Source organism: Sorex araneus, chromosome 1, assembly GCF_027595985.1.
Source record: "Sorex araneus isolate mSorAra2 chromosome 1, mSorAra2.pri, whole genome shotgun sequence".
Lineage (NCBI taxonomy): Eukaryota > Metazoa > Chordata > Mammalia > Eulipotyphla > Soricidae > Sorex > Sorex araneus.
Window position 1 is genome coordinate 327,153,614 of NC_073302.1, and position 21,212 is coordinate 327,174,825.

Sequence of the window (21,212 nt, forward strand, 5' to 3'; positions counted from 1 at the left end):
TCATAATAAAGGTCACAAGATAGCACAGACATGAGATGTTTAAGGCACACCAGGAGCAGATATCCAGTTACATGGTCATTCTGCATAATAATAGTCACAGTATAAAACAAGTATATATTATATGTCATATTTGAGCATTATAGATAAATTTTCTTGAAATGGAAGGTCCAGTATGACTCAGCAATTACACTAGTAAGTAACTACAACCATAAATGCACACAAAAAAGATAAATACAGGCATATATCCACGCAATTGTTAGTACATGTGTGCTTATATATAGAAGTAAAAAATGGTGAAATTAAAATGTCCATCCACTGAACATATACAGCATAAGATACATACAAGTGTACACTGAAATAATATAACAACAGTGAATAAAGTGCTGATTTATGTCCTCACATTAATATGATTTCTAAAACATTTTGCTAAGAAGCTGCAATAGTCTCCAGGGTTCAATCTTGAAAAATATAAATTTAAGAGATGCCAAAACATTTTTCCCAAAGTTGTAGTGGATGGATGGGAGAGGGACAGAGTGCTTGAGCCTGGGGAAAGCAGCACAGACCAGTGTCATGACTGACTCCTGGAATTAATGGATCCTAATTCAGGGCTTCAATGCTGGCGCATGGATGTGTTCATACTAGCTCCTCAGGAAGGTCACAGAGCAAACAGATTGCTTAATACTGTAATTGCTAGGGCTAGGAGTTCTTTGCATTGCTGTGGACATGATAGTTTGACATCAGAGACCTAATTAAGCATCCTTGCCCTGAAGATTTTATAGGGAGTTTGTTCTTATTGTTGTTGTTGTTGCTGTTGGTGTTAAAATCTCAGTGAGGAACCAAGTCAAGTCCATATACTATCTGACCTCAAAAATGATCACATATCACGTGATGCTATTCTATATCCAGGATAGGTAAATATAGATATACTAGATTCGTTATTATCTAGAAACATTTGGTGGAGAAGAAGTAAGGCTGTACATAGAAGAGGAAATAGACATTTATTATGGGCATCAAATTTCTCTATAGGGTACAGAAATATTCTAAAATTAGATTATTTGGATGGCAGCACAACAGTGTAGTAAAAATGATGAGTTTAATACTTTAAAGATGTAAATTTTGAGAATTGTAACTTAATAAAACTGTTAAAATTAAGCTTAAATATTGTCAAGTGGTCTCACTAAGAAATGTAAAATATACCACCAATAAATTCATACACGATGATGCATTCTGCAAAGGTTAAAAAAACAACTAGCTAATAAGATATCACTTGCATTGAAGTAACATTTTATATTTGAAATAGGGATGTATAAATTTCCAGTGGGAAACCTAGGAACATTTTTCTTCATAATAAATCACCTGATAAGTGGGAAAGAACCACTATCCATAGCTTAAATAAATCAACACAACAGAACAACATTTTTAAAAGACCAGCCTGTAAAGTGTGATCAAGCACCTTCAGATTAATGTGTTGTGGGCACTGTTCAAATGCTGGTGACTGCACTCTACTACGATATTCTACTGAACAAGTTAAAAGTCAGTATGGAGTGCATTCTGATTACCTGATTACCAAAAGAATATAATCATTTTTTTGGGAATAAAGACTAATGTTTACATAAAAAGCTCAACAAAGGACATTCAAAGAAGTCTAGTACATTATTTGCAAATAATGTAATGGAAATATTAGCGTGGAAGTGGATTTATTGCTCAGCTTGTGTGTTCTTGAGGATTTCTATGCACAATTTCCTTGCAAAACTCAGATGCTTAATAAGTTAAAGTTTGTTGTGCAGCTTAAGTTAGATGGTCCAGGGCTCTCCCCAATGTGCAGGTGAGTGATGTCATTCATCCTGTCCCTCCATGTCTGGTCCAGTGTAAGACATCCTAAATCTTGTCTCTCAATGTCTGCTCACCTTCAGCATGTGGTAGTCTTGTCTTGCCTCTACACTTTCTCTGTCACTTTATGCTTTTCTAGTCTGAAATCTGAAGCTGGAACCCTATGCCTTTGCTGTAAATCGCTGCTCTGTGACCTGGGCCTTTCTATGTCTATTCCCCCTAGTGGTGGCTTCCAGACCTCTCAGTTTTCCTTCATTTCTGGTCATGGCCATGTACACTTGGGGGGAATTCCTGCTGTCCTGGTATCTGCCTGCCTGTTGCCTGTCTGTCTAGAATCTTCCTTTTAATTGTTCTTTTCTCCCACCCTAGCCACCCAATTCCCTATTTTGACTGGATATCTTTTAGGGTAAGCAAGATTTAAAATGACTAATTTGATATCAAATAGTATATCAAAAAGTTTATCATCATAAAAAATTGAAATCTAAAGTACTTATCTGAAATATGTCACTCACCAAAAGTTTTCAGTGTGTTACATTTACCTCATGTCCTTAAACAAGAGTGATTAGATCTTCCAAGACCAAACATCTAGGAAATTTAGAGCTTAGAAAAAAAAGCCTTTCTTTTCTTGGAGTTGCTAAAATATAAACAGTTGCTTACATAAGAATGTGTATTGAAATTCATTATTTAAAAGTTGTTCCTAGCACTAAACCTTGACATTTGTTGAAATGATACCCAAAGGCCGATAGACTAATAGACACTAAAAAGGTCCAAACTTGCATTCTTAGTGGAAAATGTAGAAAGAAAAAAAAGGATCATATTAATATCTTGAAAAATATATATACAGAAATGACAGAATCATAAATAAAAACAGCTCTTTTAGAGATAGAATTTAGTTAATCTCAAAGTAATTTTAAAGACAAGTAATTCTATCCTTGTTTTAAAGAGGAGAAAGCTTAGTTTTAAAACACAAGTAGTTTGTACTCTTTCACAAGTAGTGCTTTGGTTTGAATAGAATGCTCTATTATTTTCCTTTGTGTTTTTTCTCAGTCAGGTAAACCTAGACTACTTGAAGTTGATTGAGGGTCACAAAAAGCTCTCTTGTGAGTGATGGTCTGACCATTATCTTAAATGGACCTTTTTAGAAAAAAGAAATTTTCTTAGATCAAGGGATTTTACCAGGTTATCTGCCAATAGCCAAGGAGCAGAGCTCTGGGAATGAAATGTTGGGTGAGGTGTTTTGATGAGGAGAAGTCGAGATTTAAATGGCTAAGGCTCTACTCTGAGGCTGACAATCCTAAATGAAGTTCCTTGTGAACTCTGAGGCACCAGGAATCCAGCTGAAGATGCTAGGGAGAAATGATGAGCCACACCACAGGTAGCTTCTGTGATGTTTGAATGCCTTCTTTATGGTATCAAATAATTTTGCGTAATCTTTAACCACAAGAAGATATTTTAAACATTTTTAGTAAAGGTGAGACAATATTCTTTTCTGACTTCCAGAGTTGGAGAAATTAATATTATATTTTACATGTTAGAGTAAAGTAAGTGTTGCTATAAGATGTGCACTAATACAGCAGAATTTTGAATATAATAAAACATGTAGTTATTTTATTCTTTATATAAAACATAATGCAAATACTTCCACAGCTTGATTAGAAGTATATGTTAATGCTGAAGCAAAAGAAAATCTGTTCCTATGAAGCAATTGCTTTTACCATTCACAATGCTAAACGAGTAATCTTGTTTTAATTGGGAAATTATCTAAATTTAGTTCTCATGGTTCCTGTTTTACAAAAAATATTATTTCATTCTATTTCTAGTTTTTATATAGCCCTCATATTTTGCATATCTTAGTAAGGAGTGAGGAATAAAAATCTCTCAAGGAGAACTGAGAAGTTAGTGAAAATTGTGATCTTCCATGAGGAAAAAACATAAAACTTCAGGGATTTAATAGATTTAATATGGATGCATTATGCTACTTTCATTTTAAGAATAAAAAGTCACATTAAATTTTAATATTTTGTGTTAATATGACAGTTATTTTGATTGGGTCCTTTGCAAATATTGTTATTAATTCATATTGAAGGATTTGTGTGATTTTTTTACAAATTAGGGATCACTGCAATATACCAGTCTGCTCTCTGGCTCCAACAAAGAACAAAATACTGCTGCTTTATCCGTCCCAGGTGCTTCCTAGGAGTTATGATCTATCTTGATCTAGGATGACCCAAGTCAAATTAAAGCTCACCATCTTGTACCTCCACTCACTGGAGCTAAAAAATAAATCTCCGAAAAGACAGACCCTGAAATCACTCTTAGGAAAAGTCTGAGGAGTTTGAAAGGAGGATTTATCTGTCAGTCATTATATTAGCTATCAGTTACTGTTAATGCAGTACCTAGTGAGAATGGGGCCCTTGTCTGTCTTATCCACTTTAATAACCTTAGCACTGAAAAAATAAGCCTGGCAAAGAATTTCTCAATAGGAGCAGATTGAATAATGAATGAATGAATAAAAGTGATGTTATTACAAGGCAGAAAAGATAGGCCACGTAGCAATGCCAAGTCTTTAAGACTATCAGGTATAATTTTCTTCACTGTCCATGAAGATTTGCTATCAGATAGGATTTCATTGAAGCAATTGCTCAGTTATCATTCCTGCTTCCTTCGGGTTGTGAAAGATTAGAAATGGCATTATGGAGTCAGAGGTGTAAAGGGATACATCCTAAGAATTCCCAATGTCCCACCTCAGAAAGTATGTATATTTGGAATACTTTTATCACATGAAACCAATTATCTTCTACTTAGACCCCCAGAGCAATGATGAATTATTCGTAAGGTATAAGCAGTTACAATGGCCAGGGTCAATATTTCCAGGAAAGGAAACAAAGTTTTAGCTTCTTTCTGAAAAGCAATTTTATTTCTTCCTATTCTTCACTTTATCATAAATATACATAAAATACAGATCATTTATTCTAAAACTAACTGTAGCACTGTAGCTCTGTCATCCTGTTGTTCATCGATTTGCTCAAGGGGGCACCAGTAACATGTCCATTGTGAGACTTGTTACTGTTTTTGGCATATCCAATATGCGACGGGAGCTTACCAGGCTCTGCTGTGTGGGCGGGATACTCTCGGTAGCTTGTTGGGCAATCGAGAGGAATGGAGGAATCAAACTCTGGTCGGTCGCGTGCTATCGTTCCAGTCCATCTAAAAAAAACATTTTCATTTAAATCGTCTCTCATTTAGAGACTTATTGTTACTGTTTTTGGCATATCCAATACGCCACGGGTAGCTTCCAGGCTCTGCCCTGCTGGCGCGATACTCTCAGTAGCTTGCCGGGCTCTCAGAGAGGGACAGAGGAATTGAACACGGGTTGGCCACATGAAAGGCAAATGAGAGACATTACTGATGCCTGCTCAAACAAATCAATGAGCAACGGGATGCCAGTGATAGTGACAGTGACATTTAAATCATCTTGTTCTGGAATGCAGTTTTATTTATTTATTTATTTGTTTCTTTCTTTGTTTATTTATTTATTTATTTATTTATTTATTTATTTATTTATATATTGTTTTTAAGTTAGTGCCAATGTTATTTTGTACTTGTTGTGCTACTCTACCATGCCCAGCAGCAGAGTGCCAAGGTTCCTCCACCATTCCCTCACTTAAGCTGCTTCCACCTCATACTCTTACCATCCTCAGATCAAAGTTTTGTTGACAATCGAATATGGTTTGATTTCCTTTACAAGCATTTTAAATATATATAATGAAATGTACATAACTGTAGCACCATCATCCAGTTGTTCATCAATTTGCTTGAGCTGGCACCAGTAACATCTTCATTGTGAGACTTATTGTTACTGTGTTTGGCATATTGGATATGCCATGGGTAGCTTGCTATGCTCTGCTGTGCAGGCGATATACTCTCGGTAGCTTGCAGGGCTCTGAAAGGGATGGAGGAATCAAACCCGGGTCAGACGCATGTAAGGCAAATACCTACCCACTGTGATATCACTAATTCATTAAATTTTTATCATAAACTAAAATAAATATTTTTTGAAATCCAGTATTTCTTTAATCTTTCATATACTCTTAGAACTTATATTTTATTTCTTTCAAATAATTTTATCTTAACATATTTATTTATTTATTTTTTACTCATTCATTTATTTAACAAAACTTAAATTAAGTATCTTCTATTTGATTGATGCCATAAAAATACTCAATGAGAGGGGCCTAAGAGATAGTACAGAGGGCAGGGAGCTTGCAGTGCATGCAGATCAACCAGGTTTTATCCCTTGCATCCCATATTATCCCTGAGGGCCACCAGTATTGATCCCTAAGCAAAGAGTGAAGAGTAAACCCTGAGCACTGTTAAGTGAGGCCCTAAAACAAACAAAAATACTCACCTAGTAACTTTAACTGAGAGAAGAAAAAAACATAAATTAATGGAAAAATTTTCATGTAATAATGCTATGAAAGAAAAAAGTCAAGTGCCTACAGAGAGTGAATAATAGGCATAGTAGTGTAAGTAAGGGGTTTAAGGTGTGTCTAAGTTAATAAACTGAGACATAAAAGATGAGTAATTAATTTCTTCCCCAAATGTGTTCAGTGACAAGTCATTGTTTTTTCAGTAAACTTTACATGAGAATCAAAGATTTGATGTCAACCTTTCTATATTTGTTTTTATTATATACTGTACAAAAGGAACTTCTCATATATATTGTGTGTCTTCCTGCCTCAGTATTATCCTTTATTCTTCCCTCTACCTTCCATATACTAGCTCAGGACTTTTAGGTGCACTTTGATGTTAGCAACCTTAGTACTTTGTTCTTTTTTTTTTTTTTACTATTTTATTTATTTATTTTTTAAAAAAATTTATTTATTTTTAGTGAATCACCGTGAGGGTGCAGTTACAGATTTATACAATTTTGTGCTTATGTTTCCATCATACAAGGTTCGAGAACCCATCCCTTCACCAGTGCCCATTCTCCACCACCAGTAAACCCAGCATCCCTCCTACCCTCCCCAATCCCATTTCCCCCACCCCACCCTGCCTCTGTGGCAGGGCATTCCCTTCTGTTCTCTCTCTCTAATTAACTGTTGTGGTTTACAATAAAGGTGTTGTGTGGCCACTGTGTTCATTCTCTAACCCACATTCAGCCCGCAACACCCTACCCCCACATGGCCTCTGATCACGTATTAGTTGGTGATCCCTTCTCTTGAGTTGCCCTCTCCCCCAAATGTGAGGCCAGCCTCCAAACCATGGAGTCAACCTCTTAGTACTTATTTCTACAATCACAATCACAATATCTCGTTAATCACCAATTTCTCGGGTGGGCTCAGTAACATCTCATTTCGTCCTTTCCCTGAGATCTTAAAAGTCTATTTGGACTTGGCCCTCCTAACGATGCTGCACTGGGGGCTCTTCAGGGTCAGGGGAATGAGATCCAGCCTGTTACTGGATGTTGCATATGAATACACCATGCGATTGTGTGTGATAAGTAAGTAATTTGTCCCAATATTGTTTTGAAGCTAAATATAGTATTGTCACAGCTAACTTATAATGTCAATAGCATCGATATTTATTGCGCATTTATTGCACATTCAATCCTAAAATATTTTCAAACTTTGTTGACTTATAATATGTAAGCAGATGTTTTGCTATAGTTATGTTGGAAATACAAATTCATAGAATCTATCAATTGTAAAAGAGAGAGAAATTTTTTATTTAAACCAAATGAACTCAAGTCTATTCCATGTAACTTCTTGATTCAAACCACTTCAAAATATTACTTGCTTATTAAATCAAGTAAGCTATATTTATTCCTCTTATATGTGAACGTAAGGCTTACAAATCTAATAAAGTAGATAATTTTATCTGTCCTGCAATAACATTTGTCATATTAAATTGCTTATAAAAATACTATCTGAATTCTAAAAACGATGCCCCATTTTAAGATCTTATTAGTCATGTGATCTAAGATTAGTATATAATAAATACTATTAGATTAGTATTTATTTATAAAATATAAAGATAAACATCTTATTTGACAGATGTGATAAAAAGATATTGTATAGTTAATCAAATAACTTTGAGAAATTTTTGACACTATTAAAGACTCCACTAAAATAAACATTAGAAAACTGAAAAAATTTAATAATATGGTAGAAAAATATGCTATATTTTTCTTAATAAAGTTAAAAGAAAAAATAAGAGCAATCAATTATGAATGCATGAGAAAAGAATAACTATAGGGAAATCAGCTTAATAATGCTGGTTAAAGAATTTTACAACAAAAAAAATGACAAAAGTAGATTACTGTTACCCGTTGTTCATCGATTTGTTCGAGCGGGCACCAGTAACATCTCTCAATGTGAGATCTATTGTTACTGTTTTTGGCATATCCAATACGCCACGGGTAGCTTGCCAAGCCCAGGCTCTGCTGTGCGTCTGACAAGGTACCATGGGAAGGAAGGCCTCTGCCTGCCATGTTTACCCAGCAATTCACTGGCACTTTTGTTTAGTGGTTTAACAACTGGGTGGATCTTGCTGGTGCCTCATAGAATTGTGAACTTCTAAATGTCCAGGTGTTTGCCTTGCTTGGATTATAGAACTTACAGACATGTTCTCTGTTGTGTTGAGTCTAGCTGTTTTGATGACTTATACTACAATTGTTACTCCTGAGTACAAACCAAGGAATATTTTCTGAAAAGGAGAGGAGGTACTGCTTGACAGAATGTATCTAAAAAAATGCAGAAATTTCAAGACTAGTCAAGTACCCAGTTCCGGGCAATTTAATTGATTCTGCCTTCTTGGGGATCAATCTGTGGTCTTCAGGACATTTGCCTTGCACACTACCAACCAGGCATCCCATATGGTCCTTACTCTTCCTGCTAGACTAGAGTAAGAAAGGTTCTTCCTCCTTTGTGCCGCCACGCGAGATCGATCCCGGAGGCAACTGAACCACTTTGGACACGAGCGTGTCCCCAAAATGCCTCTAAACTGTGTGCTCGGAGCTACTGGCCCAGGCGCAGCCAGCGGGGTATGGTCTTTTCTCTCTCAACTCTTTCTTTTTGAATGCAGCGAGGCAACAGCCGGTTTTTAGACTATGCAGGAAGCCCGGGAAAGTCGATGGGGTGGGACTTCCGGATCTGCCCTGTGCCAATGATATTTAAGCACAGAGCCATGTGGGGATGCTCCTTTGTGCCGCCACGTGAGATCGACCCCGGAGGCAACTGAACCGCCAGCGAGTGATGCAATTACCAAAAGAATTTTCCCTGGACTTCATATAGAAATCCAAAACCATGCGATAGCAGCCGCGCGACCTAATATCTCTTAATTGTCAGCAACATGTAAATGTTCCTTTTTGGCAGGGCTTACCGTGGGGGGAAACTCCAAACAATAGTACTGAGTTTTCTGTTGAAGGGTAAAAGATTGTAGCGATGGAAATTTAGGCAGAAAATGGTTCCTTCTTAACTGGTCGGACTTTGGTGGGAAATCCTAACAAGAATAGTAAGTCTTTTGCTGAAATATTGAAGGCAATCAGAGTGGTAGCCATCTCTATAGACTGAACTAAGCCATATCCCCATGCCGGCTGAGAAGAAATATCCTTCTTTCTCGGGAAGAAATGCGGCGTGGTGTTAACCATAGTATGATGTCCATTAAGCTGACACGTACCTGGTGGCGTGGGAATGGAATACAAGAGAATAAAGTATTATGTACTTGGAACAGCGGGACGCTGGTGGAACCTCGAGCTGGGGCCAATACCAGCATATTACTTTTGGTTCCAGAAACTGCTGGCAGACATTCTTCCAGACTATCAACTAAGCCAGAGTCCCACGCCGGCTGATGACGGGAAATAACCATCTTTTTCGTTTTTTGTTTCCCTTTGTCAGGCAGCGTGGTGATTACTAAACAGGCGTGAACTCGGTGGCATGGGACGAGGTGGGGGAAAAAATAGAAAAGTTATGTAACAAACAGCGGGACTTAATATCTCTACATTCTCAGCAATGGAGAGCTATCAAATGCTTCCTTGACAGTAGGACTGTCTTTTCTTTTTTGGGGGGAAACCCTAGCAACAATAGTGAGTTATGTGTTGAAACATGGAATGTAACCAAGATAAAGTGTAAACGAAGTAAAATTTATCACTTTCAAGGGCGGGAACTGGGGAGGCGGGAGGGGGCGGGAGGTATAATGGGATGGTTGGTGATGGAATATGGGCACTGGTGAAGGGAAGGGTGTTTGAGTATTGTATAACTTGTATAACTGACATAATCCTGAGAGAACTATGTAACCCTCCACATGGTGATTCAATAAAACTTATAAAATAAATAAATAAATAAATAAAAATTCAAAAAAAAAAAAGAAAGGTTCTTCCTCTTCCTCCATCTGATTTGCAATGTATCTCACTATATTTTGCCTAAGAAATGGCAGGAACTCAAACTTACCTCTTCACTTCCTGCCACCAACACATGCCTTTGGCAATTCACCTTTAGAATAAGATACTGGATAGATCAAACATCACCTAATGGTAAAACACTGAAAGTCACAGAAGGTACATAGTTGGGGTTTGGTTGTGTTTGAGAGGATCTACCTAATTGTGCTGTATTACTTCATGTTTTTTAGTCATGCTGTAGAATGATTTAGATAAGGTAACATTTACTTATTCCATGTATTTAAAAATCTAATACTTCTATGTTTTATATCAACTTAATTTATTCTGTAGTACTTAATTTTTAGGCAGTTTATAGTTTACTTAATTTTAGTTTCCTTTCAGCAACAATTTGTTATGTCCTACTTTGTACCTAACATTGGAAGGTTGAAATTTTAGTTTATTTATTTAGGGCCTTTGAGATATTAAATTGATGGGCACTTGCCTTACATACAGCAGAACCAGTTTTTTTTTTAAGGTCAAAGGGTCCTTTCAGCCTCCCAGGAGTGATCCCTGAGGGCAGAACTAGAAGTAAGTCCTGTGCACTGTTCAGTGTGGTCAAAAAACAAAAGTTAAATATAAATAAAATATAGGGCTTTTATAAAGATCTTATAAAATGATCTTTCATCTAATGCTCAGATTTTTAGACTAGATCAGAAAGTTATCAGTGACCACATATAAGCTGTACTATATGAAATCTGTTCTTACTGTTTCTCTAAATTATTTATTAAACTGAAATTTTTATTCTTTTTAAATACTTTTTTATCATTCCCACAAATGCTTCCTTTTACATTTATCTCTCTACCACTTCAAGCCAGAGAGATAGTTCAGTGAGCAAGGCATGTGGTCAACCTAGTTTGATGAACCAGGAAAGATCCCTGATCACAGAGCTAGGAGTAAACCATGAGCACTGCTGAGTATGTATCCAAATACATAATTTGACAACATTTCTAATTTCACTTTTGTTTGTTTCTTTTAATTTGGATGGGTCATACCCTGCAGTGCTCAGGGCTAACTTTTGACTCCTGATGGAGTTCAGGGGACCACATAGGGTAGTGGTGGATCAAATTCAGGTCTGCTGTTTTCAAGGCAAGTACATACCCACTGTACTTTCTCTCCATCATTCTTTATACCTGCAATACTTTTATTTAAATTGAATGTAACCTTTTGGCACTTAGTTTCACTAAAATTGCGTTAGAGGACTGGAGTGATAATACAGTCAGTAGGTCAGTTGCCTTGCACACAGCCAAACTTGGTTACACCTCTGGCATCTCATATGGTTTCCCGAGTACCACCAGGGGTGATTTCTTAGTGAATGACTCCTGAACACCACATGGTGTGACAAAAAACTCAAAAATAAATATATAATAAAATAAAAGTGTGTTAAAGTGAAAAATCTTGTATTTCAGACACTCCCTTGAAATTGACCCTAGTTTTTTTCTTGTAATTTAATAGTTAATACTGACATTAGCGGTTAACTAGTGTGTTTGTGACTAAAGCTTCTTAGTATGACAAGTGTGTAAAATTTGTGATGTACAATTAAAGACTTTTGAAAGTAAAAAGGACTGCTGTTACTATTTAGCTTAGACCATGTTTTGGACCCTGATAAGAGAGAAGAAAATTTGGTGTATATTTTCCCACTTCAGGCCTCTTTTCCATTATCAAAACTGCTTTAAGTAGTAATAAAATGAAAAACTATATTTTTTAAAAAAATTATTAGTGAATCACCATGAGATAGTTATAGACTTACAAACTTTTGTGCTTGTGTTTCAGTCATACAATGATCTAGTACCCAACCCTCCATCAGAGCCCATTTTCTACCACCAATGGTCCCAGCATCCCTTCCACCACCCGACCCTGTCCCCTCTACCCCACCCTCTGTGGCAGGACAATTCCTTTTGCTCTCTCTCTCCTTTTGGGTGTTGTGGTTTGCTATAGAGGTATTAAGGGACCATTATGTTCTATAGTCTGCTTTCAGCCCACATCTGCCATCTTGGAGGCACCGTCCTAGCACCCTTCGCTTGGTTGTCCCTTCTCTATCTGAGCTGTCTTTTCCCCAAGCATGTGAGGCTGCTTCCAAGCTGTGGAGTAATCCTCCTGGTACTTATCTTGAGTGTTAGTCTACCATTCTTTTACTTTATATTCTGCAAATGAGTGCAATCTTTCTATGTCTGTCCCTCTCTTTCTGACTCATTTCACTTAGCATGATACATTCCATGTTGATCCACCTATATGCAAATTTCATGACTTCATCTTTTCTAACAGCTGCATATTAATCCATTGTGTAGATGTACTGAAGTTTCTTTAACCAATCATCTATTCTTGGGCACTTGGGTTTTTTCCAAATTCTGGCTATTGTAAACAGTGCTGCAATGAACATATAGGTGCAGATGTCATTTTTACTACACTTTTTTGCATCTCCAGGATATATTCCCAAAAGTGGTATTGCTGGGACAAATGAGAGCTCAGTTTCTAAATATTTTGAGAAGCGTCCATACTGTTTTCCAAAAGGGCTGAACCAGTCGGCATTCCCACCAGCAGTGAAGGAGAGTCCCTTTCTCCCCACATCCACACCAACACCAGTTACTTTTGTTCTTTTGGATGCGGGCCAGTCTCTGTGGTGTGAGATGATATCTCATTGTTGTTTTGATCTGTGTCTCTCTGATAATTAGTGATGACAAGCATTTTTTCATGTGTCTTTTGGCCATTCATATTTCTTTGATAAAGTTTCTGTTATTTTCATCACTCCATTTTCTGATGGAGTTGGATGTTTTCTTCTTGTGGAGTTCAACCAGTGCCTTGTGAATCCTTGATATCAACCTCTTATCAAATGGGTATTGGGTGAATATCCTTTCCCATTATTTAGACTGTTTTGTATTCTGGTCGCTGTTTCTTTTCTGTGTAGAAGCTTCTCAGTTTAAGGTAGTCTCATTATTTATCTCTGTTTCCACTTGTCTGGTCAGTGACGAGTCATCTTTGAAGATTCCTGTAGCTTCAATGTCGTGGAGGGTTTTCCTGACCTTGTTGTCAATGTACCTTATGTATTCTGGTCTGTTGTTGAGGTCCTTAATCCATTTTGATCTGCTTTTGTGCATGGTGTTAGGTATAGTTCTGAGCCCATTCTGAGCCCATTTTTTTGCATGTAGCTTTCCAGTGTTGCCAGCACCATTTGTTATGCAAAGATCCTCAACAAAATATTAGCAAAAGGAATCCAACAACTCATCAAAAAGAGCATACACCATGATCAAGTGGGATTCATCTCAGGGATGCAAGGATGGTTCATCATTCAAAAGTCAATCAACATAATCCAGCATATCAACAAAAGAAAAGATAAAAACCATATGATCATATCAATCAATGCAGAGAAAGCATTTGACAAGATCCACCACCCGTTCATGATGAAAACTCTCACTAAAATGGGTATAGAGGGGACCTTCTTTAATATAAACAAAGCCATCTACTACAGTCTATACCAGGCATTATCCTCAATGGGAAAAAACTAAGGGCCTTCCCTCTAAGATCAGGACAAGACAAGGATGCCCACTATCACCACTTCTATTTAGTATAGTATTGGAAGTACTTGCAATAGCAATTAGGCAAGAAAAAGACATTAAGGCATCCAGATAGGAAAGGAAGAAATCAAGCTCTCACTATTCACAGATGATATGATATTATATTTAAAGAACCCTAAAGCCTCTACCAAGGATCTCCTGGAAACAATAGACTTGTATAGTAAAGTCGCAGGCTATAAAATTAATACCAAAAGTCCATGGCTTTCCTATACGCAAATAATGAGAGAGAAGAAAGTGATATGTAAAAAGCAATCCCATTCACAATCATGCCTCAGAAAATCAAGTACCTTGGAATCAACTTAACTAAGCAGGTGAAGGACCTATATAGAGAAAATTACAAAACGTTACTTCACAAAATAGAAGAGGACACAAGGAAATTGAAACACATCCCTTGCTCACGGATTGGAAGAATTAACATTGTCAACATGGCAATACTCCCCAAAGCATTATACAGATTCAATGTGATCCCTATAAGTATACCCATAACATTCTCTAAGGAAGTGGACCAAACACTCCTAAAATTCATATGAAAACAAAAAAAACCCTACAGATAGCTAAAACAATTTTGGGAAAAAGAAGATGGGAGGCATCACCTTCTCCAACCTCAAATTCTACTACAAAGCGGTAATAATTAAAACTGCATGGTACTGGAACAAAGGCAGAGCAGTAGACCAATGTAACAGGATTACATTGGTAACCTTACACACACCCTCAAATATATGACCATCTAATCTTTGATAAGGGAGCAAGAAATGTGAAGTGGAGCAAGGAGAAACTATAAATTTAATATTTATTTTAAATAATGATTTACCAAAAAGCTTAATGTAACAACAATATTTAAAATTAGACTTTTTTGTTACTAATTTCTTCACATTAATTGATTTTATGAAACGTAATTTGAAAAAGCTCCATACAAAATATAAATTTCAGCTTGATTAATATAGTCTTAGGATTTCTTTTGCAATGTTTAAATTTGGAGAATGATTAGGCCACACTCAACAGATACTCAATAGATATTATTCTTTATAAGTTTAAGGAAATTCTGATAATCATTATGAACTATATTTCAGCTAGGCTATATTTAAGGACTAGTACGTGATAGGATGATTTTACATACGGTTCCATAACTTTGTCATTTAAATTTGGTCTTTGAAAAATACCACTAGAAACTCTTGTATAGTGTAAGAATTGAGAGGGTCATAAGTAAGTAAAAAACTAACATTTTCATTTCTTCTTCTCTACCTCCTCCTCTTTTTCCTCCTCCTCCTTCCTTTCCTCCTCATCTTCCTCCTCCATCTCCTCTTACATGTACTGTTACACACATTGGTGTTCAGGGTTATTACTGGTTATATGTTCAGGAGTGAACCCTTGCAGCGCTTGAATGCAAGGCAAGAGCCTTAACCACTATATCTCTCTGCCCTATTACATTTTCAATTCTATTCCTCCTGGTGAGCAATAATGTATTGCACATATAGTAATGTATCACATACATGTCGATGCTTTGACCACTTATCTCTATGCCTGGGAAGGTTTTCAGTTTCTTTCTTTGACCCTTGTCCTCACACATAATACTGAGCACAGTCAATAATAACTTTGTCATATATGGGTCACATTTTTACAGTCCTATGTGAGTAGATGTGTTACCTGGGACTCTCAGGAGAGGAAGTAGCTTGTTCATGTCACCATATAACATTTAAGTGGTACCTTCTAGAGCTGGACAATATTTTATGTGCTATGACATTGTATTTCTCTTTCAGTAGTGACTGTCACACAGTCCTACACTTTTAAGACCTTTGTCTCTTCCAAGTTCTTTCCCACAGGTAATACACCCCACGCAAAATAATTTATATACTTGCAGACATAAACCAATGGATCTAAAGAATCTCTGTAAACATTCTTACTTGGATATTTTTCCTCAACTACATAGACAGCCTCCAGGGAGTAGCTATCCCAAATACCACTGTCAGTTTAGCAGAAACTTAGTTCTGCTTTAGCTGTAAGCGTCTGTTACACAAATAAAACATCTATGTGGTTCATTTCATTGTTTCAATCCATCCATGTGTTGTAAGAAAGGCTGGAGGGAATATTTATTCCTCTGTTACTTTCATACAATGCTCTATAAAGCATTTCTGCAAGAATTAACATGGCAAGGCTCAGGAATTTGTAAAGTTGTACAGTTAAGAGATGTGACCAGGAAAGAAGTAAAGAATTTGCAAAGGCTAGTGCACTCTCTGTAGAAACTGGACACATGGTGAAAAGATTGAAGCATTTCAGGAATGAATGACCAATACAATTTAAACTGTATGGGCAAATATTGAACTTCAGTTTGTTAGAGAGATTCTTAGCAAAATAGGATTCATTATTCATAATGTGACTCCATAAATACTATCAGAGTGTTAGGACTATTGATGATTGTTTATTTCTGTACTCAAGGCCTCATTTTAACTCTACTATATCTGAAGCGAGAGAGAGAGAGAGAGAGAGAGAGAGAGAGAGAGAAGAGCAAATGATAAGTGTGATAAGTTAATATGTCCAAGAAGCATTTTAATGTCCTTTGGTCAAAAGCATTTGTGTTGAGACTTGACTACTGATTAGCAGTAATAAAGATATCTATTTCTGAATAATTTTAGTTCAGTTAAGATATTTTAATAAAATACCAGTTACATATTTAGTTGTATTTTTAGCTATTTTGGCTATCAGCAGGCCAGGTGCAAAAATTTTGACTCCAAAACTATTGAGAAGAAAGAGAATGTATGTACAGTAAACAATATGGAAAGCATTCTCGGAAATACACACTAAATATTGGATATGCCCAAAACAGTAATAATAAGTCTCATAAAGAGAGACATTACTGGTGCCCACTCTGAACATTCCGATGAGCAATGGGATGACAGTGACAGTGACAGATTGTATTTAGGTACTGCACTTTAGAGAGAGAAACTTATTTTTACATTTTACATTCTACAGTTCTTTATTGTATAAATTTTGGTGAAATTCTTAAAGTAAAAAATAATAAACAAATAATTGACTATTTTATTTTGTATAATCTTATATACAATTACCCATATATATTTGAGAAATTACTTGAAACATTGAATTGGAAAAATTATTGACTACTTGAAAATATATTTGAAATGTTTGATCATTTTATAGTCTAAATAAATTCTAAATAGATTACATTTAAAATTATGACATCTGAATGTCACAGAAAATATACGTAATTATGCACAGCAGGTAGGGCGTCTGCCTTGCACAAAGCCAACCCGGTTTGATTCCTCCGTCCCTCTCAGAGAGGCTGGCAAGCTACCGAGAGTATCCTGCCCGCACTACAGAGCCTGGCAAGCTACCCATGCGGTGTTCAATATGCCAAAAACAGTAACAACAAGTCTCACTATGGAGACATTACTGGTGCCTGCCTGAGCAAATAGATAAACAGTAAGAGGACAGTGCTATATCTAATATTGATTGAAGGAAACATTTTAATGAAACACCAAGCAATCAAAGAAATGAAAGTTAATGTACTTGACATTGTCATTGACAAAGGTACAAAAAGTTAAAATCATAATAAACTGGCACAGAACATGTTAATGTAATATATGAAGCTTATGCATACATCAGTAAGAAAAGATTCCTATGTCTAGAATAAAGCTACATAATAGATTTACTGAGCTGCGAATGGAAATGACAAGAGATTAGAAATACTCACAAAAGAGTGAAAATTGAAATTGAATTCTAATTTTAATGTTTTAATGCCTCGTGATGCAAGACAACTCTTTACCCTGCTAGTTTTCCACTTACAGTGTTTGGCTATATTTCATGTTTTTTTTTTCATATAAACAGTACCACCAAAATGACTAGATTCTTAATCATGTATTGCAATTTAAGTTGTCTTTTAAATATTTTATAAATAATCTTAAGTCAGTTTGACATATTTATGTATTGAATTGTCTCTCTATTTAAAGACAAAAGTGATATTTTTCTATTTCAAGATTCTATTATTAAAAGAAATATTTAAAATTTTTCATCTAAATTTTGCACAATTATTTTTCTTAATTTCACTCCAAATATTTCATCTTATGTTTTGCTACAGAAAATGAGGTTTTTCTACCATAGTCCTCTACCAAGTCTTTGTGTAATATGTGAAGTTTATTGGTTCCTATGAGTTATTTTTATGTTCTGCTAGTTCTACTATCTTGGTGGCAGAGTCTCTTGCCCCCTCACCTGGGGTTCTTCACCGGGGCCCCTAAGGGATGGGGTTGGGTTGAGTTTCCCTCCCTGTCCCAATAAGAGTGAACCCAGCTACAGCCATGCTCAAGGCCCCTCTCCACACATTCAGATGAGTTTCATGCATGAAGGAACAGGCAGAGAAACCCAGGTGTGTGGGACCCAGGGCTGAGATCTCCAAGCCTGCTCAGATCAGGACTGGGCCTCTTCCGCCAGATCCCCCATTTTTCCAGTAGCTAGGCGGTCACACCCAGAAATTTCCCCCCTCCAATACAATCCCATCAATGGTCAACATCCAGAGACTATAAAATCAAGCTCGTGGAAGACATCTTATAGCCTAGCTCTCCCTCTTGGAGAACCTGGCAAGCTAACGAGAGTTTCCTGGCCGAATGGGAGAGCCTGGCAAGCTCCCGGTAGTGTATTCATATGCCAAAACTAGTGGAAATGATGGGTCTCATTCCCTGAACCTGAAAGAGCCTCCAAAGTGGCACCATTGGGAAGGACAAGTAAAGAGAGGCTGCTAAAATCTCAGGGCTAAGACGAATGGAGATGGTACTGAGACTGCTTGAGAAAATCGACGATCAATGGTATGATGATAATGATGATGATGATGATGACTATCTTGATGAATTGTTTTTAGAGTTAAAGTTTTTTTAAGTGTTTCTTAAAATGATGGATTTGTATTCATCAATTCTCCATAATTTTCTAAGTATACACTGGTATCTTTTGCAAATAGAAAAATAGAATTTTTTAAGCTCTTAAGATTCCAACATATATATCTGCTTGCTGATAAACTATTATAAATAAGCTGGAAAAATGGAAAAGACATATTTGTCTTTATTTATATATTAATAAAATATCTTCAAGTAATCTTTATTTGCTAAGATACTTACTTAGTATGGGATGTGGGAGGACGTATGGGAACATTGATGGAAGGAAGTTGACACTGGTGGTGAGACCGTTTTTCCAATATGTATGTTTAAAACTCAAGTATGAATAATGTTGTAAATAAAGGTTACTTAATACAAATCAAAAACAAAATCAATAACAGCAAAAAATGAAGATAAGTTTAATTGAGAAAAAAAGGAAGGAACAATTGTATCTAAAATAAATTGACATCTACATAAAATACATGAAATTCATCAGTATATGTCTTATTCTATGATTCACTAGCAAATTTACATGTGAACATTATGCATTTTTTTCTTACTGAATTTCTTTGAGTATAGATGTATAGTGTTAAATTTTCCAAAACCCCATAGTTTTTAATTTTTTAACTTTTTATTTATTTTATTTTATTTATGTATTATTTTTTTATAATTTTATTGAATCACCGTGAATAAGTTATAGCTTTCATGTTTGGGTTACAATCTCCCAATGATTAAACACCCATCCCTCCACCAGTAGACATTCCCTACTACCTATATTCTGGGTATAGGGTATACCCCTTCTTTCTCATCTTCTCCCTGCCTCCATATGCCCCATACTCTCTCTCTCTATTTTTGGGCATTATGGCTTGCAACACAGACACTGAGAAGTCATCATGTTTGTTCCATTATCTACTTTTGGCATGCACCTCCCATCCCGACTGGTTCCTCCAACCATTGTTTTCTTAGTGATCCCTTCTCCATTCCATCTGCCTTCTCCCCTCTGCTCATGAAGCATTCTTTCAGCTATGGGGCGATCCTCCTGGCTCTTGTATCTACTGCAAAGACCCATATTTTGAAATTACGATTGATCCTTTACTTTTTATTTTTTTCTGCTTTTATCCTTATTCTTTTCTTTTGTCTGGTTTTCTTTGATTTATTTATTGTTATGTTTCTGATTTTCAGTTGAATACATGAAAATTTTCCATTTTTAATCTTTCTAACTACAGAATTATTTAATCAATGCACATTTCTCTGGTCATTGTTGTAAATATGTGTTTTCAGTATTATTTTACACAATTGAAAGATTTTGCATATATATACATATATATGGGCTGGAGCAATAGCTCAGAGGTTGGGCGTTCGCCTTTCATGTGGCCTACCCGAGTTCGATTCCTCCACCCCTCTCGGAGAGCCTGGAAAGCTACCGAGAGTATCTAGCCCGAGCGGCAGAGCCTGGCAAGCTACCTGTGTGCATTGGATATGCCAAAAACAGTAAAAATAAGTCTCTCAATGAGAGACGTTACTGGTGCCTGCTCGAACAAATCGATGAGCAATGGGATGACAGTGACAGTGATACATATATATATACATACATATATATGTGTGTGTATATATATATACATATCTATATATATATATATCCTCTTTATGTCAGAAATCCAAGCCCTAATTCTCAGAAGCATATTTTTATTTCAACTTGGCAGACTTTTAAGAAGATTCTGTTGTCAACTTGGAATTTTATGACATCTGATCAGAATTTCATTTTAATTTTTCCAATTATAGTATTTACTTGTGTTTTCTAGGGGTTATTTTATCTTAGAAGACAGACACTTTACAGTTGTTATTATGAGAATTAAGTCAAATATCCACACTTACAATTTGACCACTTGCCCTTTTTTTGGACTGAAGCAATAGCACAGCAGGTAGGGCTTTTCCTTGCAGGCGGCCAACCGGGGTTCGATTCCTCCATCCCTCTCAGGGAGCCTGGAAAGCTACCGAGAATATCTGGCCCTCATGGCAGAGCCTGGCAAGCTTTGCAATGGTGTATTCGATATGCCAAAAACAGTAACAACAAGTCTCACAATGGAGACATTACTGGTGCCCACTCAGGCAAATCGATGAGCAATGGGACAACAGTGCTATGTGCTACAATGTCCTACTTTTAGAATGAAAGTAGTGTGCTAAGGAGCCAAAGAGACAGGATACCAATGACTGACCAGCTTCTATTATCTGGGCCCTACATGGTTCCCTAAGCACTGCCAGGAGTGATCTATGAGTTCAGAACCTGGAATTTTGTGCCCAAAGTTATGGCCCAAAAGGAAAAAAATAAAGTAATGAAGCCAGTGTTACATCAAGTTGTTAGTACTACTGCCTAGTTTTCCTCATATTTCCTAATGTTTTCTGCTTTATACAGACACTATTATGTTGCTTGTTATGTCACTTTGACTCAAAACATTTTGATCAACTACAGTTCGAGTCAATTATCCTTGTAGATGATTGCAT

General features: G+C 36.4%; 1 protein-coding gene across 3 annotated transcripts in view; it reads left to right on the plus strand.

The window, feature by feature from the left end:
• Nucleotides 1–21,212, plus strand: part of SGCZ (sarcoglycan zeta) — a 1,018,550-nt gene that overhangs the window by 763,505 nt on the left and 233,833 nt on the right. The window lies entirely within an intron of this gene.